The sequence below is a fragment of the Saccopteryx leptura genome, chromosome 1 (genome assembly GCF_036850995.1).
Source record: "Saccopteryx leptura isolate mSacLep1 chromosome 1, mSacLep1_pri_phased_curated, whole genome shotgun sequence".
NCBI classification, from domain to species: Eukaryota; Metazoa; Chordata; class Mammalia; order Chiroptera; family Emballonuridae; genus Saccopteryx; species Saccopteryx leptura.
In genome coordinates this window covers 388,537,877-388,563,957 of record NC_089503.1, presented here as the reverse complement: position 1 = coordinate 388,563,957, position 26,081 = coordinate 388,537,877, and the positions used below count along the sequence as shown (strand labels likewise).

Genomic DNA, 26,081 nt, shown 5'->3' with positions numbered 1-26,081 from the left:
TTACTGATATTTCTTTACTCTTGATCCACTTTAAAACATCATTCTTTTTATTTTCTCTGATATTTCTTGGCCATTTTATTCAAGTGCCTTCCTCCTAAATGAACACTGTCTCTCCAGTGCTTTTGAGACAGGACTTTAGGAATATATCTGTCTACGTACAGAGCAGGTGTCATATGACAAGTGCAACTAAACCAGGTTTCTCATGATGGGGCCTTTCCTATTCATTTCCTCATCACTGGTTAACTCCTTGTCTCCTGTGCAAATACATTTGTTTTTTAATCTGAAAAACAAGTTAGTCCCCTGACATGAGAGCACTTAATATTGTACATCGCAGCATGTCTAACCTAACTCCGTCAGTGTTTTATTTCCCGATTAAGTATCTTGTGCACAAGGGAGAGGGGAGGGAGAACAGCATAGCCTCTGATGGGTGAGGTGTGTTTTCTTACCTGATAGATCCTACTTTCAGAGATATGGGTCCATGTGTGCTTCACAGTGGACCAGGAAATGGAGGGGCTTTTCTCTGTTTACTTTCCTACCCAATATTGTGTTTTCACTGGGAATGAGTTGTTTATTTCTCCCTCTTACTTTTCAGCCAAGAAACAAAAGAACAATGGTAAGTCCTGCTCACCTCCACCCCTTGTCATTCCCTCATCTGTTCCTTACTCCCTTCTCCTCAACTCTAAGTGACCCTGTACCTTTGTCTCAGTGTCTTGGCCTTTTAACATATAGCCATTTCATTTGCCTTCTAATTTCTCCCATTATATACCACTTTTTTTGTTGTTGTTGGAATCAAAGAGACCGAGCCTTCCTGTCAAGTGAACTTTATCAATCAGATATCTAGAACACTTGGTATAATTAAAGTTTTCTGAGGGTAAGTTTTCTCCAAGGACAGTGAGCTCATTTGATTCAAAACCTCCCTCACTGTCACTTCTTTCCCTTCATCTGATTTATCTAGCTTCATTTATGCATATCTAAAAGTGGACATTCAAATAGTATAAGGTTGACAATTAATTGGTGGACAAAAGCATTGTAAATAGATGCACTTAAGCTAATCCAAGAGAAATGGTGGCATGAAAGACACTCCTGATCTCTCTCCTTGAAATTTCAACAAATTCTACCACTATACACAGAGAAAAACTGCCAGATGAACCTGAAATATACACACACCAGATAGACAGAGGTAGGATTGCACAAGAAAGCCAGCCAAAGCGCAGGAGAAAATGAATGCCAGAGGAATGAGTCTCTTTCCTCACGGTCCCAAGGGAGGGAATCTCTTTTGGAGCAGCTTTGTCTCCACACCAGAACAGGGAGAAGAGGACAGTCTGGGGGGAAGGAACTGAGATGGGGCACCAGCCAAGAATGGGGAGCAGAACTCTTTCCTGGCCTCTGCCACACTCATGATTGCAGATGCTGGGTGATTACAGACTTACAGGCTCTGGGCACACACCAAGCCCACAGCACACACCCAAGAACTGCCTGAGAATATCTTGTGGAGATCGGCCTATGGGGCACTGGGGCGCGCTTGATCTGCCAGCAGAGGATAGCCTTTAATGCCAGATGTGCCTCATTATCTGTGCCCCACCTGCCTAGAAGCTCGGGCACTTGCTTTCCGGACTGACTTTCGCGTGTGTGGTTGAGACTCCCCTGATCTGCGATCTCTGCCGCAAGTGCTGCTGAAGCAGGGACATTGACTTGTGGCATGCACCCCTGCCCTGCCCATGGCTGTACTTTGAGTGCTTAGAGTGATATTGGAGGGAGGACTAGACTGTGTCACCTCAGTCTCCCTTTTCTGCATGTTCCCATTGGTCTCCAAGCTGCTCTCTTCTGTGAGAGGCAGGGGTGCCCCAGCGGTTGATCCCCTGCTCCATAGGGATATGGAGAAGGGCTCTGGAGGACCCCTACTCGGCCATTGCTAGAGCCATAAAATTGCAAAGTCCTAACAACAAGCTCCTCCTAACAACACAACAGCCTTCCCTGCATTGTTAGACAGTGACAGTGATGCCTCAGCAGAACTTCACCCAAGAATCTCGCAGAGGCCATTCAGCAGTACACTGCCCCCTACCAGAAAAAGGAATAATTATCTCTTCTTGGGGTTATTAACAATACCACTAGCAAATGCCATCAAGGAAAAAGAAATCAAATATGGATATACAAGACAGAGATGTAGCTCAGATAGATGATGGAAAATATCCAGGGGAAAAAAAATCTCAATTAAATGGAAATCAAGGACAGAGAATTCAAAATTGAAACTCTAAAAATTCTCAATGAAATACAAGAAAACACAGAAAGGCAATTTAGAGAGCTCAAACAAAACATAATGAACAAAAACTGTACTTTACCAAGGAAATTAAAAATATACAAAAGAACCAAACAGAGATGAAAAACTCAAATACAAACTGAAAAATAAGGTAACAAGCTTAATCAATAGAACAGGCCAGATAGAGGACAGAATCAGTGACACTGAAGACAGGCAACTAGAGATGATACAAAAGAAGAAGAAAGAGATTCACACATTGAAATAAATGAGAAAGCCCTACAGGAATTGTCTGACTCCATCAGGAAGAGCAATATAAGAATAATTGGTATATTAGAAGAAGAGAGAGAAAGGTAATGAAAAACATACTGAAACAATAAATTGATGAAAACTTCCCAAGCCTGTGGAAAGAGTTAGAGCCTCGGATTCAAGAAGCAAACAGAACATCATGTTACCTTAACCCAAACAGACCTTCTCCAAGGCACATTGTAATGAAATTATCACAAATCAATGACAAAGAAAGAATCCTCAAGGCAGCTAGGGAGAGGAAGGATACAACATATAAAGAAAGGCCCATTAGGCTATCATCAGACTTCTCAGCAGAAACTCTAAAAGCCAGAAGAGAATGGACAACAACATTCAAAGTACTGAAAGAGAGGAACTACCAACCAAGAATACTATATACATCAAAGCTATCCTTCAAATGTGAAGTGGAAATGAATACTTTTACTAACATACAGAAGCATAGGAAACTTACCACCAGAAAATTCCCACTACAAGAAATACTAAAGGAGGTTATTTGACCACATACAAAGAACAAAACAAACAAAACTACAAGTAAAAATTTTATAAAAACCACAATAAAAACAAGGATAATCTGTGACAACTATTATATAAAACAGGAGAGGATAAGATCAGCAGTAGCAAAGGAGGATAGAGTGCAGAAGTACTCATGAAATAATGGACTGTAATAAGTATGATAATTTTTCTTTTAATACCCTAATTATAACCACTAGTGAAACACATAGCTTAAAAAAGAAGAAACAGAAGATAGAAGTATGGGATACTGCCAAAAAAAAAAAATTACAGAAAAACTAAAAAGAAAGGCCAAAGAAGACACAAAGCTATCAAAAAGCATATATAAAATGGCAATAGGAAATCCCCAAGTGTCAATAATTACACTAAATGTAAATGGATTGAACTCACCAATAAAGAAGCACAGAGTAGCAGATTGGATCAAGAAGCAAAACCCAACAGTGTGCTGCCTTCAAGAGACACATCTGAGCTACAAGGATAACAATAGATTCAAAGTGAAAGGTTGGAAAACTATTTTCCAAACAAATAATATCCAAAGAAAAGCAGGTGTAGCCATGCTCATATCTGACAGTGCTATCTTCAAGACAACAAAGGTAACCAGAGACAAAGATGGTCATTTCATAATGATAAAGGGGACATTGTATCAAAAAGACATAACAATAACACTTCTTAATATAAATGCACCAAACCAGGGAGCATATAAGACATCTACTAACTGATCTAAAAGTAGAATCCGAAAAAAAAATAATCATACGTGAAGACCTCAGTACAACATTGATGGCTCATTCATCCAAATGAAAAGTCAATAAAGAAATAGCCTTAAATGAAACACTATAACAGTTGGGTATTACAGACATCTACAGGATATTTCATCCAAAACCGTGAGAGTATAAATTTTTCTCCAGTGTAGATAAAATATTCTCAAGAATAGATCATATGCTGGGCCACAAAACTAACATCAAGAAATTCAGAAAGATTGAAATGATACCAAACATCTTCTCTGACCAAAAGGCTTTGAAACTAGAATTTAACTGCAAAGAAGAAGAAAACACACCAACAAAAATGTGAAAATTAAACAACACACTTCAAAAAAATGACTGGGTCAAAGCAGAAATAAAAGAAGACATCAAAAGATATATACAGATAAATTTAAATGACAACACAACATATCAGAATCTCGAGGATGCAGTTAAAGCAGTAATAAGAGGGAAATGCATATCAATACAGGCCTATATGAACAAACAAGAGAGAGCCCAAGTAAACAACTTAACATCACATTTTAGGGAACTAGAAAAAGAAGATCAAAGGCAACCCAAAACCAGCAGGAGAAAGGAAATAATAAAAATCAGAGCAGAAATAAATGAAATAGAGAAAAGAAAAACTATAGAAAAAAATTAATACAACAAAGAGCTGGTTCTTTGAAACAATCAATAATATTGACAAACCCCTGGCAAGACTAAGGAAAAAGAGAAAGGACTCATATAAACAAAATCCGAGATGAAAGAGGAGAAATTACCACAGATATCATAGATATACAAAGAATTATTGCAGAATACTACAATTAATACTTCCCAAACCCTTGAGAGAAAAAACTCCAAACTTTAATCTTTAAGTGTCTTTGTCCATTGTCTTTCAAAGTCTGTGTCATGGTAAATACCTGATATCATTCACTGGTCAAATGTGACAGAGTGGGGCATCCCTCTTCCCCTGTCCTTAACCATATGACCCAGGTGTTCCAAGGTCTTTAAATATTTTACTTAATTTTTTCTGGCCTTTAAAAATATACAACCATCTCTGTTTTTTACTTTTTGGCATTAAGTTGACACCATTATCAAATGAAAAAATGCACTTAAAAATATACAATTTTCAGAAAGATGAATTATTTTAAAGTAAGTGGAAAAGTGATTTATTTCTGACCTATACTTTCTATGTGAAGGGTACAGGAAATATATTTCATTGAGTTTTTTTTTTTATTTAATCTTCCAAAGCTTAATTTTTTTTTTCTAATGAGAATTACAATTATATATTTTTCCCTTTGGTATTGGTATTTAGGAATATGTCCATCTATGTACAGAGCAGGTGTCATGTGACCAGTTCAACAAAACCAGTTTTGCTCACATGGGTGACTCTACTGTACACTTTCACATTGCTGGTTAAGTCCCTGTCTCCTATGTGAATACTTTTTTTTTTTAATCTGAAAAATGTGACAGTTCAGTGACAGGGAAGGTTAGTCTTGCCAATCCTAAAATTTCTAACCTAACACCCTCTTCATTTTATTTCCTGATTAAGTTTCTTGTGCAGAAGGGACAGGGGAGGGAGAATAGCATTGTCTTCGGTGGCCGAGGTGTCCTTTGTTACCTGATGGCTCCTATGTTCACAGACATGGGTCGATGTTTGCTCTAAAGTGGACTAAGATATGGGGACTTATTTCTATTTACTTTCCTACTCAATATTCTGTTTTTTATCGGGAATGAGTTGTTTATTTCTTTCTTTTACTTTTCAGCCAAGAATGAAACGAACAAAGGTAGGTCCCGCTCACCTCCACCACTGTCCTTCCCTCATCTGTTCCTTATTCCCTGTCTTCAACCCTGAATGACCGTTGACCTTTTTTGTTTCAGTATCTTCACTTTTTAACTCTGATTAGTCATTTCATTTGCCTTTCAGTTTCTTTCATTTTATATCACCATTTTTCTTGTTCTAGCAATCAAGGTGACCAAAGATATCTGTCAAGGGAAATTTATCAATCAGATATCTGGAAGTTAGCTACATTTAAAGTTCCTGAGTGTAAATTTTCTCTAAGGACAGTGAGGTCACTGATTCAGAACCTCCCTCACTGTCTTCTCTTTCCCTTCATCTGATTTACCTAGTTTCACTTACTCATATGTTAAAGGAGACACTTAACTATATAAGGTTGAGAATTAATTAGTGGGCCAAAATGTTTTGCATAGATGCACATAGGAACCTAACTCTGTGTTTACTATACAAGCAGTCTTTCAGTAACTGTTGTACAGTGGTTGTAGCAACTTTATACAATGAAGATACTGCAATTAGAAGGGAATACATATATATATGTACATATTTATATATATATATATATATATATATATAGAAACATCCAAAGATAATTTTATATATGACAGGTATTTATTTATTTATTTTTATAAATAAATTTTATTAATTTTAATGGGGTGACATCAATAAATCAGGGTACATATATTCAAAGAAAACATGTCCAGGTTATCTTGTCATTCAATTATGTTGCATACCCATCACCCAAAGTCAGATTGTCCTCCATCACCTTCTATCTAGATTTTTTTGTGCCCCTCCCCCTCCCCTCCCCCTCTCCCTCCTTCTCCCCCCCTTAACCACCACACTCTTGTCCATGTCTCTTAGTCTCGTTTTTATATCCCACCAATGTATGGAATCATGCAGTTCTTGTTTTTTTCTCATTTACTTATATCACTCCATATAATGTTATCAAGATCCCACCATTTTGTTGTAAATGATCCAACATCATCATCTTTTATGGCTGAGTAGTATACCATAGTGTATATGTGCCACATCTTCTTTATCCAGTCTTCTTTTTTTTTTTTTTACAGTGATTAAAGCCTTTAAACAAACTCTTGGCCCATACAACAACAATCCATAAAAGAGTAGTGTCCTTAACATGTTCACCAAGTTCAAGTTGGCACCAACACCATTCCAAATCCCTGCAAATGCAACCCAACCCCAGTTCAGTCTGTTAGGAGCTGTCACAGGAGCAGGAGTCCAGGAAAAGTCCACATCCAGGAAAAGTCCGCATGGCACTGGAATTGTTGTCACAATTCTATACTTTGCAGCTCACGTCCAAGTTGCAATGACCACTGCTTCTAGCTGGTAATGATTCGTGTAGACTGGAAAAGCCATCTCCAGCATGTGTGGAGATAGAGCTTTTGTTCTCCTCTGCCTGGAGAGATGACACCAGGGTGCTTTTCCCTGGAGTTCTGCAACTGTGGCATAGTGAAGAGAACCTTGGGATACACTAAGCTGAGTGGCAAAGGTAAATTCATAATAGAAATTGGCAAAAGGAAGAAAGAGAGATCTAAATTAGAAGTATGTCCCAGCCTAAAATATGAGTGGGGCATTGGGGTAGGATGAATAAAGGAAACACTATATATTAAACAAAGCAACAGAAAATAGGATTATCAACACCCACAACAGAGATCTTCGAGGGAAGAATAAAAAACCTGACTATTCAGGCAAGACATAGTTAAGTGGCCCTTGTGCAAATGAGATCAGTTTACCTGCTTCTTGGAAGAAATATCCTAGACTTGTCCACAATGTCATAGATGAGGCCAATGGCCCTGGGCGCCTTCAGCCTTCAGTGGCAAACCCCAGCATTCTGGGCAAGGTTAGGTCATAGGTGGTTGGAGCAGGGCTGGAAGAAACTGAACCGACCCTTAGAGGAGCGAGGGGGAAGCCTACCTTTCAGTGTTCCTTTTTCCTCACAGCAAAGGCATTTAAGCCTGGCAGGCTTTAGCTCAATGACCTCCCTTTTCACTATTGAAGCAGGATCCAGAAGGAATCCTATGAGACCCCTTTGGGGCGTTGGAGCCTTTAAGGACGTATCCTAAAAGCTGGTAGTTCACCTGATCTATTGGGCTTTTTCTGCCTCTTGGTACCTTAAAAGCCATGCTCAGAAGATCTTGCTGAGGGGTTTGAGGATCCCCATCCACCTATATAAACCTTTTCCATATATCTGGAGCTATTTGGAAAAAGACAAAACAGTGTTATTAGCTGGATCAAATAAAAGAAGGTAGCAGTTTGCAGAAGAAAAAGATTTGGCGTCTCCTGTTCATCAGCATTCAAAAGAAATTAAAAAATTTTTAAGTAAAAAGCATGATATGATAGACCCATAGGAGTTCCAGGATATGACTCTTCCCTTCTAAATTTTTTTAAATTGACCTTAAAATACTTGCTGGGTACACTTTAATAATACCTTGATTTTAAAGATTGTAAGAAATACCCATAATTCGAAAGGTTTGACAAAATACAGTAAATGTTTTTGCTACATATACAGGAGCATTGTCAGTTTTAACCAGTTTAGGAAATCCAAAAATAGAAAAATGCATACAGACAATAAGCTATAACATGCTTAGCAGCCTCTCCTGTTCTGGCAGAGGTTACTATAAATCCAGAATAAGTATCCACTGTAACGTGGAAATAGGACTGTTTGCCAAGTGAAGGTATATGAGTAACATCCATTTGCCAAAGTTGTCCTGATAAGAGTCCTTGAGGGTTAACTCCAAATGAAGGGACAGATTGTAGTATAGGACCCCTTGGACAGGATTTACCAATCTGCCGTGATGCTTCCCGAGAAAGTTGAAACTGTTTACACAGGGCTGCAGCGGTTCTGGTGATGAATAGTATGAGACTGAATTGCTCGATCTGTCATGGTTGCTCCAAATAATTTTCTTTGGGGTAGCTTGATCAACAAGGGCATTCCCTTGTGCTATAGCTCCAGGGAGCATGGAGTGAGCTTGAGTATGTCCTATAAAACATGGAGCTCTATGTTGACATACAAGTCTTTGAAGAAGGAGGAACTGCTGAAATAGTTCATCAGCAGTTGTCCCTAAGACAGCAGTCTTTATAATGTAAACAACAATAAGTAAATATTTGCTGTCTGTATACAGATTAAAGGAGGAATGTGGCAAATGCTGGAAATCCATGATAATGGCATATAATTCTAGTCTTTGAGCTGATTTTAAGTTGACTGTTTCAGTATAAAGTTGTATGACAGGTATTTAATAGTGGTCCACATACAGTGAAAAGTGATGAAGAATTAATTTATAAAAACATATCAGAATAAATATTTTTTACATTTTAGAGTATGATAAATGATAAATATTATTTATTTCTCTTATTTTAAATGGACTTTTATGTTTTATTGAAATTATGTTGGTGATGATGTTTAATGAAACTATGTAGGTCTCAGGTGCACAATTCTATCACATGTCATCTGCACGTGGCAGTGTGTTCACCACCCCAGTCACGTATCCCTCTGTCACCCTTCTATTTATTTTCAACACATGTGTCCCTTCAAGTCACTTAGTGTCCGGGGCACAGGGGACAGGGAAGGACACAGCACTGTCTCTGATGTGACAGGTCCTCTTGGAACCCGATGGTTCCGACCTTCACAGATCTGAGTCAGTGTGAGCTCCTCTGTGATCTAGGAAAGGGGACGCATTGTGTGTTCTTCTTTACCCGATATTGTGTCTTCACTTGGAATGAGGGGTTTATTTCTTCCTTTTCCTTTTCAGCTGAGAGTGAATCCAAGAGAGGTAAGTGCCCTTAGCCTCCTCCCTGGTCCTTCTCTCATCTGTTCCTTAGTCCCTTGTCTTCTCTCTCAGTGACCACCTACCTTTTGCCTCAGTGTCTTGGCCTTTTAACTCTAATTGGTCTTCTTCATTTTCTTTTCAGTTTCTCTCATGATGACCCACCATTTCTCTTGTTGTTACAGTCAATGAAACAGAGCATTTCAGTCAAATGAATTTTATCACTAAAATATCTGGAAGTTTAGACACTTAAAGTTTCTTAGTGTAAGTTCTCTCCAAGAACAGCTCACGTCATGTGATTCAGAAACTCTCCACAGTCATTTCTCTCCCTTCATCTGATTTACTTAGCTTCATTTATACATGAAATAAGCAGGCACTCAAATACAATAATGTTACAAATTATTAATTAATGGCCAAAAACTTCGTTAAAGGGAGCACTGGAGAACCTCACGCTGTGCTTATCTATATGCGCAGTCTTTCAGTAATTCCTTTACAGTGGTTGTAACAAGTTTCTGCAAAAAAGATGCTGAAATTAAAATGGATAATATATATATATGTGTATATATATATATATATTATCCATTTAATTTCATATATATAAACATTCAAAAACCACTAAAATACAACAGATATTTTATAGTGGGCCACATGGAGTGAAAATGAATCAAGAATAATTTTATTAAAATATATCAGAATAATTATTTTAAAAATCTTAGGATTTATTAAATAAATTTCATCCCCTTTATTTTAAATGGTTTTAAAAATATTCTATTGAGTTTATTGGAGTGACCTCAGTTATTAAAGCTAGGCAGGTCTCCAGTGCACAATTCCATCACACCTTGTCTGCTCATGGCATTGTGTTCACCACCTTAGTCACATATCCATCCATCACCCTTTTATTTATTTTACATCTTTATGTCCCCACATATCACATGCTATTCTTATATTTGTAGTCAGGATTTCAGTGGAATGGATTTTCAACATATATTATTTATTGATGGAATAGAGGAGCCCTTTCCATGTGGCAGAAACCACCATTAGCAGTTGTAATGCTTTATTTAGCTGCCGATTCATTACAGCTTGTGGGACACCTGTCTCCTGTGTGTCAGCTCAGATACTGTGTTCTCGGTGCAGGGAGAAGCTCAGGAAGGTCCAGGGAGAAACACACTCACCAATGGAGAATCCCAGTCCTGTCCCTCCCCTGAATTCAACACCCATGAGTATTGAGATATTCTTCCCTCAGAAATGAATTAAATCAGACACTCAAACACAGTTAGGTTAAAAATCAGTCCGTGGATAAAAACATGGAGGATGCAGCCCCCAGACCCCTGGCCCTGTGTCCCTGGGAGGAGCTGTGTGTCAGTGCTCCTTCCACAGTGTGGGGGCCACTCTGCAGCAGTGAGACTCACTGATTTGTTCAAAAACATCTAACGACAATACTTAAGCTAACAAACAAAGTAACAAAAGCATAAGTATTTCAAATACACCGAGAATATTTTTAGCTTAACATGTGGTCACTCCATGGATACAGTGTGAACCTGGGACACTGAGGTTGCCAGTTTGACCCTGGACTTGCCCGGACACAGCACACAGGGCAGCAGCTACAGCTACAGTGAAGCAGCTATCAGTCCACACACTTAGATCCCACTTTTCATTTCTTTTCTCAACAATATTAATAAATAAAATCTTTTCAAAAAATACAATTATTTTATAAATTAAACAGTAAAATTAATATTTTTTTAATTTTGTATATTTTACTGAATTAACTTTCCCTTCCCCCTTTTCACTTACTGCACAATACCTGTGGACAATAGTGAGCTCTGATTTACTATGTGCATGTACGTTTTATGGGGGCATGTGTGATCTGACATGTGTTTGCGCGTTTATCTGACATTATCATAATTTTAAGCTTGAATTTATCAGTAAATTTGAATTCCTTTTGTGGTTGTTTCCCATGAAATTGAAATTGACATTTGTTTTGTTTTGTTTTTCAGAAGAATTAGAGGCAGAAATAGGTAAATTTACTGATATTCCTTTCCTCTTAATCCACTTGAAAACATTTGGCTTATCTTTTTGACATTGCCAGCCTTTTTATTCAAGTGCCTCCTGCTGACCTGTCCTGCTAGATGTCTGATGTCACAGCCCCTGACCTCTGACAGCACTTCTCCCATTCGGGGCTTAATTTATTTTTGTTTCACCCCGTTCATCCTCCCCCATGCCTCCTTCTGTCATTGGACTCAATCATTTCCCTGCAAACTTTGGTGACACCAGTCTTGCAGGAACTGCCACACTTTCATTAAGAATTTGGTCACATGAACGGTTTCATGCTGAAAGATACATGTTAGTATTTATATATTTATGTATATGTTTGTGTGTGTATATACACAGGCATACACACACAGATAAATATATATATACACACACACAAAGAAACACACATACATGGATGTGTGTGTGTGTCTGTGTGTGTGTTAGGAAAATTTTTAAACTTAAGACCTCTGTCAAAGATCACAAATTTGAGGGCCCATTACTATGCAATTGATACTTCTCCAAACCCTTGAGAGAAAAGACTCCAAACTTTCAGTGTCCGATGTCTCTGTCCATTGTCTACTCAAAGCCTGTGTCATGATAAATACCTTACATCATTCACTGGTCAGATGTGAGAGAGTGGGGTGTCACCCTCCACTGTCCTTGACCATATGACCCAGGTATTCTAAGGTATCTAAATATTTTACATAATTTTTTCTGGGCTTTAAAAATATGGATCCATGTACGTTTTATATTCTTTGGCATTAAGTTGACACTCTTATCAAATGAAAAACTGCACTTAAACATATACAATTTGCAGAAGGATGAACTATCTTGGAGTAAGTGGAAAGTGATTCATTTCTGACCTCTGCTTTTTATGTGAAGGCTACAAGAAAACTAATTGATTGCAATCTTTTCTAAAAAATAATTTAATCCATCAAAGCTTAAAATTGTTTTTTTCTAATGACAGTTACAATTATATATCTTTCCTTGGGACTGTTCTTTAGGAATATATTCCTCTATGCACAGAGCAGGTGTCATGTGACGCGTGCAACAAAACCAGTTACCCTATCTCATGATGGCTGCTCCCTTGTTTGCTTCCTCATCGCTGGTTACGTCCTTGTCTCCTGTGTGAATACGTTTGTATTCAATCTGAAAAACATGATAGTCCAGTGACAGAGGAATGCTTAGTATTGCACATGCCAGGATTTCTGACCTGACTCCCTCATCATTTTATGTCCTGACTTAGTCTCCTGTGCACAGGGGACAGGGGAGGGAGAACAGCAGTGACACTGATGGGTGAGGTGTCCTTTAGATCCTCAGGGTTCCTGCTTTCACAGACATGGGTCCCCGTGTGTTCCACTGTGGACTATGAAACGGGGGCCTTAACTGTTCTCATTCTTGCCAAACATTGTGTTTCCATATGGAGAGAGCTGTTTATTTCTTCCTTTCCTCTTTCAGCAGAGAGTGAACAGGACAAACGTAAGTACTGATAACCTGCTCCCCTTATCCTTCCCTCACCTGGTCCTTATCCCCTGTCTTCTCTATCTTGGTCTTCCAACTCTGAAAGCCGCCTTCATTTGCTGTTCAATTTCTCCAGTTGCTACCCCTGTCTTTGTCTTGTTGAAGTGAAGACAGAGCCTTTCTGTCAAATGAATTTTGTCACTAAAATATTTGTAGGTTTGGGTACTTTTAATTCTTTGAGTAGTATGAACGTCCATGTACATCCTCACTCAGAGGGTTCAGAAAACTCACTATTTAAAGGGTTAAAATTTCTGAATGTAAGTTTTCTCCAAGGACACCTCAGGTCATTTGGTTCAGAACCTCCCTCACTGTCATTTTTCTTCTCTTCCCCTGATTTACTTAGCTTTATTCAGGCCTGAGTTAAAACAGAACTTCAAATACAATCAGGTTGAAAATTAGTAGGTGAGCACAAATGTTGTGAATAGATGTACATAAGAACTAACCCTGTATTGACCTATTCGAGCTGTCTTTCAGTAACTCTTGTGCAGTGAAGGTACTGCAATTAAAATAGAATACATTTATATAAAGAAGCATCAAAAGACTATTTTAAATATGACAAATATACCATACTGCTTCATGTAGAGTGAAATAATATGATTTTATTTAAAAATATCAAATAAATATATTTAAAATTCTACAGAATTTTTTAAATATGTTTCATTTCTCTTATTTAAATGGTGTTTTTATGTTTTCTAAATTTATTGTGGTGACCTTGGTTAATTAATGTATTCAGGTCTCAGGTGCACAATTCTGTCACACCTCATGTGTACATCACAGTGTGTTCCCATCCCAGTCACAGATCCTCTGTCACCCTTCCATTTTTTTTAAACCTTTATGTCCCCATATGTCACATAGTATTTGTAACTTGCAGTGATAATTTCGGTGGGATGGATTTTCAAGGTTTTTTCTTTATTTATGGAATAGATGAGACTTTTCCACATGGCAGAAACAACCATTAGCAGATGAAACACTTTCACTGGCACTCTACACTGTGTAGAAAACCTGTCTCATATGTGAGCTGAAATATTTATTTCTCAATTAAGGTAAAGGCTCAGTAAGGTCCCCTGAGAAACAGAATCTCCGTCAGAGAATCCCAGTCCTTTCTCTGTCCTGAACTCAGCACCTGTGGAATAAAGATATTCTTCATTCAAGAAAGAGTAAAAACAGAAACTCAAAACAGTATTATAAAAAAATCAACCCGTGGACAAAAACATGGAGGATGCAGCCCCCAGACCCCTGACCCTGTGTCACTGGGAGGAGCTGTGTGTCAGTGCTCCTTCCACAGTGTGGTGGCCACTCTGCACGATGTCGCTGCCACAGCAGTGAGACTCACTGATGTGTATAAAAGCCTGTAATGACCATACAAAGCTAACAAACAGAGTAACAAAAGCATAAGTATTTCAAATACACCGAGAATATTTTTAGCTTAACATGTGGTCACTCAGTGGATAGAGCGTGGACCTGGAACACTGAGCTCACCATTTTGACCCTGGACTTGCCCGGATACGGCACACAGGGCAGCAGCTACAGCTACAGTGAAGCAGCTATGAGTCCACACACTTCACTCCAGCCTCCTGTGTCTTCTCTCTAATATTAAACAATAAAATCTCTTCAAAAAGAGATTAGTTTATAAATTAAACATCAAAAACAATATTTTTAATTTTTTCTATTATTTTACTAAATTAACCTCATTTTCCAAATTTTGTGTACTGTAGAACACCTGTGGCCAATAGTGAGCTCTGAGCCCGTGTGTAGGTGTGTGTTTGGGGTGTGTGTTTGTGATCTGTTGTGTTTGTGGTTCATCTGAAATGTAATCGGGTTAATTTCAAATTAAACTTGATCAGTGAATTTGAATTCTCTTTGTGGTTCTTTCTCATAAAATTGAGATTGACTTTTTCTTTTCTTTATTTTCAGAAATATTTGAGAAAAATAAAGGTAAAATTACACTTTATCGAGATGGGTGCCTCTACTGTCCGCTTCCCATCACTGGTTAAGTCCTGTCTCATGTGGGAATGGATTTTTTGTCTGAAGAAGGTGACAGTGCAGTGACAGGGGAATGCTTAGTGTTTCCCATTCCAAAATGTCTGACCTGACACCATCATTGTTTTACTTCCTGACTTAGTGTCTGGGGCACAGGGGACAGGGGAGGACACAGCACTGTCTCTGATGTGACAGGTCATCTTGGAACCCGATGGTTCTGACCTTCACAGATCTGAGTCAGTGTGAGCTCCTCTGTGATCTATGAAAGGGGACGCATAGTGTGTTCTTCTTTACCCGATATTGTGTCTTCACTTGGAATGAGGAGTTTATTTCTTCCTTTTCATTTTTAGCCAAGAGTGACCCCACGATAGGTAAGTGCCCTTAGCCTCCTCCCTGGTCATTCTCTCATCTGATCCCTAGTCCCTCGTCTTCTGTCTCAGTGACCACCTGCCTTTTGTCTCAGTGTCTTGGCCTTTTAACTCTAATTGGTCTTCTTCATTTGCTTTACAATTTCTCTAATGATGACCCACCATTTGTCTTGTTGTTACTAAAATGAACAGTGCATTTCTGTCAAATCTATTTTATCAATTAGATATCTGGAAGTTTAGAAACTTAAAGTTTCTGAGTGTAAATTTTCTCCAAGAACAGATCAGGTCATGTGATTCAGAAACTCTCCACTCTCATTTTTCTCCCTTCATCTGATTTACTTAGCTTCATTTATACATGAATAAACAGTCACTCAAATACAATAATGTTGCAAATTAATTAATGGCCAAAAACTTTGTTAAAGGGCTCACTGGAGAACCTCACGCAGTGTTTATCTACATGAGCAGTCTTTCAGTAACTCCTTTACAGTGGTTGTAGCAACTTTGTGCAATAAATATACTGAAATTAAAATTGAATATCTGTATGCATATATATATATATGAACATTCAAAGACCACTTTAAATACGACTGATATTTTATAGTGTTCCACGTAGAGTGAAAATAAATGAAGAATAATTTTATTAAAATATATCAGAATAATTATTTTAAAAACCTTAGAATTTATTAAATATTCTTCATTCCCCTTATTTTAAAAAGTTTTAAAAATATTCTTTTGAGTTTTTTGGAGTGACCTTAGTTTTGAAAGCTAGGCAGGTCTCCGGTGCACAATTCTATCACACCTCATCTGTTCATGGCAGGGTGTTCACCACCTTAATCATGTATCCATCTGTCATCCTTGTATTTATTTTAAATCTTTATGTCCCCTCATGTCACAAGGTATTCTTATAATTATAGTCGTGAGTTCAGGGGAATGGATTTTCAAAGTATATTTATTATTGATGGAATAGAGGAGCCTCGTCCATGTTGCAAAAATAACCATTTGTTGATGTAACGCTTTAGCTGCTGCTTCGTTACAGCTGTGGAACACCTGTCTCCTGTGTGTCAGCTCAGATACTGTGTTCTCGGTGCAGGGAGAGGCTCAGGAAGGTTCAGAGAGAAACACATTCACCTTCGAAGAATCCCAATCCTGTCCTTTTCCTGAACTCAGTACCTATGAGCATTAAGGTATTCTTCACTCAGAAAGAATTAAAACAGAAACTGAAACACAGTGTGGTTCAAAATCAACTCGTCAACAAAAGCACGGAGGTTAGCCCCCAGACCCCTGACCCTGTGTCACTGGGGGGAGCTGTGTGTCAGTGCTCCTTCCACAGTGTGGTGGCCACTCTGCACCATGTCGCTGCCGCAGCAGTGAGACTCACTGACATGTTTAAAGTATCCAGTGACCATACTAAAGTTAACAGACAGAGGGACAGAAACGTAAATATTTTAAATACACCAAGAATATTTTTAGCTTAACATGTGGTCGCTCGGTGAATAGAGTGAGGACCTGGAACACTGAGGTCCCCAGTTCGACCCTGGACTTGCCCAGACACGGCACACAGGGCAGCAGCTACAGCTGAAGTGAAGCAGCTCTGAGTCCATATCATAAAATTATATCTTCCCTCCTTTCTCTCTGTAATATTAATTAATAAAATCTTTTTAAAAAAAGAGTTATTTAATGAATTAAACAGAAAAAGTAATATTTTTTTACATTTTATATTTTATTAAATTAACTCTTTGTTCAAACTTTTTACTTACTGTAGAAACAGCTGTGGACAGTATTGAACTCTGAGCCCGTGTGTAGGTGTCTGTAGGGGGACATGTGTGCTTTGCTGTGTGTTTGTGTGATCATCTGAAATGTAGTCGTGTTAAATTTCAATCTTAGTTTATCGGTATATTTGAATTCTCTTTCTGGTTGTTTCCCATAACAGTGACATTGAAATTTTATTTTCAGATGAACGGGAGAAAGCAATAGGTAAAATTACTAATATTTGTTTACTCATGATCCAGTTGAAAATCTCTGATGTATTTTCATCTTTCACATTTCTGGCATTTTTATGAAAGTGCCCTCCCTTGCCCAGTCCTCCTCCTAGATGTCCCCTGTCCCCTCCACTGATTCTGGGACAGCACTTCTCCCGTGTGGGGCTCTGTCCCTTTCTGTTTCCTGCCTTCCATCCTTATCCATTCCTTCTTTTCCTATTTTACACAGTAACTTCCCTGTAAACATTGGCTCTCTGTCTTGCAGTAAATTGTTACAGATTTATTAAGACATTGGTGAGATGAAGGGTATTAAGCTGACAGATACGAGAATTTTAATGTACATATATATTACAGATTTACATTAGCGTACATATATAAAGAATATATGTGTATGTATTTCTGGAATACATTCAAACTTAACACCTTTCTCAAGTATTCCAAGTTTGAAGGCCCATTACTATGCAATTAATACTTCGCCAAACGTTCGAGAGAAAAGACTCCAAACATTCAACATTCAATATCTCTGTCCATTGTCTTCTCACAGCCTGTGTCATGATAAATACCTTGTATCATTCACTGGTCAGGTGTGACAGAGTGGGGCATCCCTCTTCCACTGTCCTTGATCATATGACCCAAGTTGTCCATTAAACACATCCAACTGTGTTCGCTTTTTATTCTTTGCCATTATGTTGACACAGATATCAAATAACAAATGTATAGAAAAGATTTCATATGATGAGTGCAACAAAACCAGTTGTATCAAGATGGGCCTCTGCACTGTAAGCTTCCTCATTACTGATTAAGTCCCTGTCTACTGTGTGAATACGTTTGCTTTTTTATCTAAAAAATGTGACAGTTCAATGACAAGAATAAGGTTAGTATTGCTCATCCCAGAATTTCTGACCCCACTCCCTCCTCACTTTCTTTCCTGACTTATCTCCTGTGCACAGGGGACAGGGGAGGGAGAACAGCACTGACTCTGATGGGTGAGGTGTCCTTTGGATCCTCAGGGTTCCTGCTTTCACAGACATGGGTCCATGTGTGCTCCACAGTGAACTGGGAAAGGGGCCCATTTCTATTCTCTTTCTGACTTGATATTGTGTTTTTACTTGGAATGAGTTGTTTATTTCTTCCTTTTACTTTTCAGCCAACAATGAAGAGGAGACAGGTCAGTACCGATAACCTGTTCCCTGTGTCCTTCCCTCACCTGTCCCTTAGTCCCTGTCTTCACCCATATCGTGGCCTTTTTATTATGATTCCCTGTATTTATTTGCTGTTCAGTTTTCTCATTGAGATACAGCCTTTCCGTCAAATGAATGTTATCACTAAGATATCTGGAAGTTCAGAAACTTTAAAGTTTCTGACTGTAAGTTTTCTCCCAGAACAGCCCAGGTCATGTGATACAGACCTCTCTCATTGTCATTTCTTTCCCTTCATCTGATTCACTCAGCTTCGTTCAGACCTGAGTTAAAACAGACACTCAGGTACAATAAGATTGTGAATTAATTAGTGCATAAAAACATTGTGAATAGATGCACAGAAGGACATAACCCCGTAATAACCTACACGAGCAGGCTTTCAGTCACTCGTGTACAGTGGTTGTAGCAACTTTGTACAATGTAGGTATGGCAATTAGAATTGAATACATACACACATATATATTTATATATCTATCTATATATATAAGGCCATTTTAAATATGACAAATATTTCATAGTGGTCATATACAGTAAAAAATCAAAAGCAATTTTATTAGAAAATATGAAATAAATATTTTTAAAATTATACAAAATTCATGAAATATGCTTCATTTCTCCTATTTTATAATGTTTTTGAATGTTTAATTGAATTTATTTGAGTGATCTTGGTTAATATAACCATGCGAGTTCCAAATGCAGAATTCTATTACATGTCAACTGTACTTAGCAGTGTGTTCCCACCATGGACACATATTCTTCTGTCACCCTTTTATTTATTTTAAACCTTTATGTCCCTACATGTCACAAAGAACTTTCAAATTGTAGTGATTACTTCAGTGGAATAAATTCTCAGGTTCATTATTTATTTATGGAGTAGACGAGACTTGTCCATGTTGCAGAAACAACATTAGCAGAGGTGAACTTTTGCGCCTCTTCCTTACAGTGTAGAACACCTGTCTCCTACATGTGAGCAGATATTTATTTCTCGGTTCTGGGAAAAGCATGGTGAGGTCCAGAAATTCGTCAGAGAATCTATTCCTGACTCTCCTGAATTCAGCACCGTGTGTATTATGATATTCTTCATTTAAAAATGAGTTAAAACAGAAACTCAAATACAGTGTGGTTAAAAATCAGTCTGTGCAACAAAGTCAAATCATCTTCTGTCATCCTATATTCTGTTTTTCTGTAAGCCCCTCTCCTGCCTTTGGGTGACAGGTATACAATATAATCGACTATCCAAATGATGTAGAGATAATTTCTCTAAATCTATGTCCTCTGGTTGACCGATATCACCCTGTTAAATTTAATTGTCTTAATAAATAGATAAAAAGAAAAACTCAGTTCATGCACAAAAACATGGAGGACATAGTCCCCAGACCGCTGACCCTGTGTCACTGGGAGGAGCTGTGTGTCAGTGTTCCTTCCACAGTGTGGTGGCCACTCTGCACGATGTCGCTGCCGCAGCAGTGAGACTCACTGATCTGTTTAAAGCATCCAATGACCACGCAAAGCTAACAAACAGAGAAACAGAAACATAAGTATTTTAAACAAAACAAGAATAGTTTCAGCCTAGCCTGTGGTGGCCCTGCAGTTAGAGGGTGGACCTGGGACACTGGGGTTGCCAGTTTGACCCTGGACTTGCCCGGACACGGCACACAGGGCAGCAGCTACAGCTACAGTGAAGCAGCTGGGAGTCCATAGCTTCCCTCCCGCCTCCTATCGATTTTCTCCGTACTATTAATAAACAAAATGTTTTTTTAAAAAAACAATTATTTTATAAATTGTTAAGCAAAACAAATACTTTTTAAATTTTTACATTATTTTGCTAGCTAAACTCCCTTTTCCACCTTTTCATATACTGTAGAACACCTGTGGACAATAGTGAGCTCTGAGTCGTTGTGTAGGTGTGTATTTGAGGGGGACATGTGTGATTTGACCTGTATTCCTGTGTTCATCTGAAATTAACTTAATTTTAAATTTGACTTTGTCAATACATTTGAATTCTCTTTGAGGTTGTTTCCCATGAAATTGACATTGACATTTCCTTTTTTTTTCTTTTTCAGGAGAATTGAAGAAAAAACTCGGTAACATTACTGATATTTCTTTACACTTGATCCACTTGAAAACATTTGCTTTATTTTTCCCCTTCACATTTCTACCCTTTTTATACACATGCCTTCTATTACCTGTCCTTCTCCTGGACGTCCACCGTCTGCCCTCACCGCTGATGTCAGACGGCACTTCTCCAGTGAGAGATCTATTTCTGTTTTCTACCTACCATCCTTGCTCATTTCTCCTTGTCTAATCTTACACGATTATTCCCCTGTCAGCATTGGCTGCTCTGTCTTGCAGTAAATTGTGTCAGTTTCATTAAGACATTGGTAAGGTGAAGTGTAGGAAATGGACAGAATCGTGATTTTTAATATATACATATATTATTATAAGTTTATATTAGAGTGTGTGTATATATATATATATATATGAATATGTACGTATTGATTTCTGGAATATATTCAAACTTAAGACCTCTGTCAATTATTCCAAGATAGAGAGTCCATTATTATGTAATTTATTCTTGCCAAACTCTTGAAGGAGAGACTGCTAACATTCAGCTTCAAGTGTCTCTATTCATTTTGATTTTGAAGCCTGGGTCATGACAAATACCTGATATAATTCACTGGTCAGATGTGAGAGAGTGGGGCATCCCTCTTCCACTGTCCTTGATCATATGACCCAGGTGTTCCAAGGTCTCTAAATATTTTTGATAATTTTTCTGTCCTTTAAAAGTATCCAACCATTTCTATTTTGGGGGGATTTTTTTAGACCATTAAATTTAACAGGGTGACCTTGGTCAAATGGAGTGCATAGATTTAGAGAAAATATCTCCATATCATTTGAACCATGCCATATTTTATTCTTTAGCTTTATTTTTGAAACCAGCATCAAGTGACAACAGCACTTAACATTAAACAACTTACAGAAAAATGAAGCATCTTAGGGCATGTGGAAAAGTGATACATCTCTGATCTGCACCTTTTATGTGAAGGGTATGAGAAAATAATTGACCATGATGTCTCATAAAAAAGCAAATTTAATCATTCAAAGCTTAAAATAGTTTTCTCGTAATCACGGTTACAGTCATATTTTTTCCTTGCGAATGGTCTTTAGGAATACATCCCTCCAATGTACAGAGCAGGTGTCATGTGACGAGTGCAGCAAAACCTGTTTTGTGGAGATGAGTGTCTCCACTGTTCACTCCTCATCTCTAGTGAAGTCCCTGTCTCCTGTGTGAATACATGTGTTTTTATCTGAAAAAGTTGATAGTCCTGAGACAGGGAAACGTTCCAGAATTTCACACATCCCAGAATTTCTGACCTAACTCCCTCATCGCTTTATTCCTAATCTGGTTTCTTGTGCACAAGGGACAGTGGAAGTGAAACAGTATTACCTCAATGGTTGACGTGTCCTTTGGAATCTCGTTGTTACTACTTTTGTAAATATGTGTCAATGTGTGTTCCAGAGTGAACTACCAAAGGGATTCGATTTCTCTTCTTCATCATCCAAGATAATCTGTTTTTTATTTGGAATGATTTGTTTCTCCCTTTCCCTTTCAGCTGAGAGTGAACAGGAGACAGGTCAGTACCAATAACCTCCCCTGTCCTTCCCTCACCTGTTCCTTATCCCCTGTGTGCTCTCTCAGTGACCATCTGCCTTTGTCTCAGAGTCTTATCCTTCCAGCTCTGATTTCCCGTGTTCATATGTTGTTCAGTTTCTCCCATTATGACCCCTGCAGTTTTCATGTTGTGTAACCAACGAGACAGAGCCTTTCTGTCAAATAAATTTTATAAATAAGATACCTGGAAATGTGGTACTTTAAAATATTTTGGGTGTGAGTTTTCTCCAAGGACAGCTCAGGTCATGTGACTCAGAACCTCCCTCACTGTCATATCTTTCCCTTCACCTGATTCACTCACCTTCATTCAACCCTGAGTTAAAACAGACACTCAAATACAATAAGTTGAGAATGAATAGATAGACAAAAACATTGTGAATAGAAGCTCAAAAGAATCTAATCTTGTATTTATGTGAACACTCTGTCAGTAACACTTGTATTGTGGTTGTAAAAACTTTCTATACATTAGGTGCTGCAAAAAGAATTAAATAAATAAATATATATCAAGATAGACAAATGGATAGATAGATATAAAATTATGCAAAGACGATCATAAATATGAAAAATATTTCATTCTGGTATATATAGAATAAAAAAGATCAAGAAAAATTTTATTAAGAAAATTAAATAAATATTTTCAAAATTTTAACATACTTCATTAAAAATGTAAGTTCTTAATGTTTTATACAATTTAGTAAGGTGACCTTGGGTAACAAAACTATGCAAGTCTCAGGTGTGCAATTCTGTAAAATCTCATCTGTACGTGGCATGGTGTTCACCACACCAGTCACGTTTCCTTTTGTTACTATTTTATTTACTTTAAATTTTTATGTTCCCAGAAGTCAAGTCGTCATCTCATAATACTCGTCCGTATTTCAGTGGAATAGATTTTCAACATATATTCTTTGTTTATGGAGGAGACCAGACTTGTGCACTTTGCAGAAACCAACATTAGCAGATGTAACGCTTTAGCTGCCGCTTAGTTACAGCTTGTGGAACACCTGTCTCCTGTGTGTCAGCTCAGATACTGTGTTCTCGGTGCAGGGAGAGGCTCAGGAAGGTCCAAAGAGATACACATTCACTGTCAGAGAATCCCAGTCCTGTCCCTCCCCTGAATTCAGTACCTATGAGTATTAAGATATACTTCACTAAGAAATGAGATAAATCAGATGCTCAAACACAGTGTGGTTAAAAAATCAATCCGTGAACAAAAACAAGGACGACGCAGCCCCCAGACCCTGACCCTGTGTCACTGGGAGGAGCTGTGTGTTAGCGCTCCTTCCACAGTGTGGTGGCCACTCCGCACGATGTCGCTGCCGCAGCAGTGAGACTCACTGATGTCTTTAAAAGCGTCCAATGAGCATACTAAAACCTACAAACAGAGTTTCTGAAACATAAGAATTTCAAATGGACCAAGAATATTTCAGCCTAGCCTGTGGTGGCCATGTGGATAGGGCGTGGACCCGAGACACTGAGGTCACCAGTTCGACCCTGGACTTGCCCGGACACGGCACCCAGGGCAGCAGCTACAGCTGAAGTGAAGCAGCTATGAGGAGATACACTTGGCTCTCACCTCTCATTCTTTCTCTATGTAATGTTAACAAATAAAACCTTTTCATAAATTATTAATTTCTAGATTAAATATCTAAAGTAATATTTTATAATTTTGTATTATTGTACTAAATTAACTCCCTTGTTCACCTCTTATTTACTGTAAAGTCCTCGTGGACAGTGGTGAGCTCTGAGCTGTTGTGTAGGGGGTGGGGCAGACATGTGATGTGATGAGTGTTTGTGTGTGTTCATCTGAAATGTGGTCGTGGTAAATTTTAAATGTCAGTTTATCAGTTAATTTGAATTCTTCTTGTGGTTGTTTCCATTAAATTGACATTGACGTTTTTTCTTTTTCAGAGGAATTTAAGAAGAAATTTGGTAAAATTACTGATATTCCTTTACTCTTGATCCCCTTGAAATCTTCTGGTTTATTTCTCTCCTTGACCTTCCAGCCTATTTATCCAAGTGCCTTCCTGTCCTCCTCCTAGATGTCTGCTGTCCCCACTCTGATTCTGGGACAGCACTTCTCCCGTGTGGGGCTCTGTCCCTTTCTGTTTCCTACCTTCCCTCCTTCCCCTTCCTTCTTCTGTCATTTTATACAATAATTTCCCCGTAAACATTCACTGCATCAGTCAAGCAGGGAATTTCTGCACTTTCATCAGGAATGTGGTCAGGGAAAGGGCTTCAAGCAGACAGAAACATGGTATTTAGTGTCTATATATATATTAGTATATGTATATATTTATGTGTGTGTATATATACTTATATATATATATATGAATTTATAAATTGATACATCTTTGTGTTTTTTTGGAAATTATTCAGACTTAGGACTTCTGTCAGGGTTTCCCAATTTGAGGGCCCATTACTATGTAATTGATACTTCTACAAACCCTTAAAGGAAAAGACTCCAAAATTTCACAGTTCAGTGTGTCTCTGCATTGTCTTTTCAAAGCCTGTGTCATGATGAATACCTTGTATCACTCACTGGTCAGATGTGAGAGAGTGGGGCGTCTCTCTTCCACTGTCCTTGATCATATGACCAGGTGTTCCAAGTTAAATGAATATTTTACATCATTTTTCTGACTTTTAGAAATATTCAAACATGCCTTTTTTTCTTTTACATTATTTTTTACGTGGTTCTCAAATGTCAAACAGCACTTAAAAACGAACAATTATCAGGAGGGTGTAGTATCTTAAGGTGAGGTCATAAGTAATACATAATTGATGTGAACTGAATATGTGAAGGCCACGAGAAATAAATCCTGACCAAAATGTATCAAAAAAACCCCAAAAACCTTAATCATCCACAACTTGATAATGTAATTTTTCAATGACAATTTCAATTATGTTCTTGATTCCTTAGAAATGGTCTTTAGGAATATATCTCTTTAATGTACAGAGCAGGTGTTGTATCATTAGTGCAACAAATACAGTTTTGTCAGAGAGGTTTCTCTACTGTACGCTTCCCATCTCTGGTTAGGTCCCTGTGTCATTGTGAATATGTCTGTACTTTAATCTGAAAAAGGTGATAGTCCAGTGAAAGGGGAAGGCTCAATATTGCACATCCTACCTTTTCTGTCTGAACTCCCTCTTCCTTTCTTTTCCTGATCTGGTTTTCTGTGCACAAGGGACAGCGGAGGGAGCACAGCATTGCCTCTGATGGGTGAGGTGTCCTTTGGAACAAATATTGTCAGTGTGCTCCAGAGTGAACTATGAGAGGGGGCTGTTTCCGTTCACCGTCCTACCCGATACTTTGTTTTCCTATGGAGTGAGTTGCTGATTTCTTCCTGTTACTTTGCAGCCCAGACTGAACAGGAGAAACGTAAGTACCGATAACTCCTCCCCGTGTCCTTTTCTCACCTCTTCCTTATTCCCTTGTCGTCATTCTCAGCGACCAGCCAGCTTTCCTCTCAGTGTCTTGTTCTTCTAATTCTTATTAGACGCCTTCATTTGCTGTTCTATTTCTCAGATAATGCCTCTATCTTTGTCCTGTTGAAATTAAGAAGACAGAGCCTTTCTGTGGAATGAATTTTACCACTAAGATATCTGTAAGTTTGTGTACTTTTAAAGTTTCTGAGTGTAAGTTGTCTCCAAGGACAGCTCAGGTCATGTGACTCAGAACCTCCCTCACTGTCATTTTTTTCCCTTCATCTGATTCACTCAGCTTCATTCAGACCTGAGTTAAATCAGACACTCAGATGTAGTTAGTTTGTGAACTAAACGGTGGACAAAATCGAAGTTAATAGACGCACATTTGAACCTAATTCTGTATTTATCTATACAAGTGGTCTCTCAGTAACTCTTCTCCACTGCATGTACCAACTTTGTACAATGAAATGACTGCAATTAGAAATAAATACATACATATATAGAAGCATCCAAAGAAAACTTT

At 38.2% G+C, this 26,081-nt stretch overlaps 1 protein-coding gene across 1 annotated transcript in view; it reads left to right on the top strand.

The window, feature by feature from the left end:
- LOC136387787 (butyrophilin subfamily 1 member A1-like) overlaps window positions 1-26,081 on the top strand; it is a 112,584-nt gene that overhangs the window by 45,318 nt on the left and 41,185 nt on the right. The gene's annotated exons all lie outside the window — the stretch shown is intronic.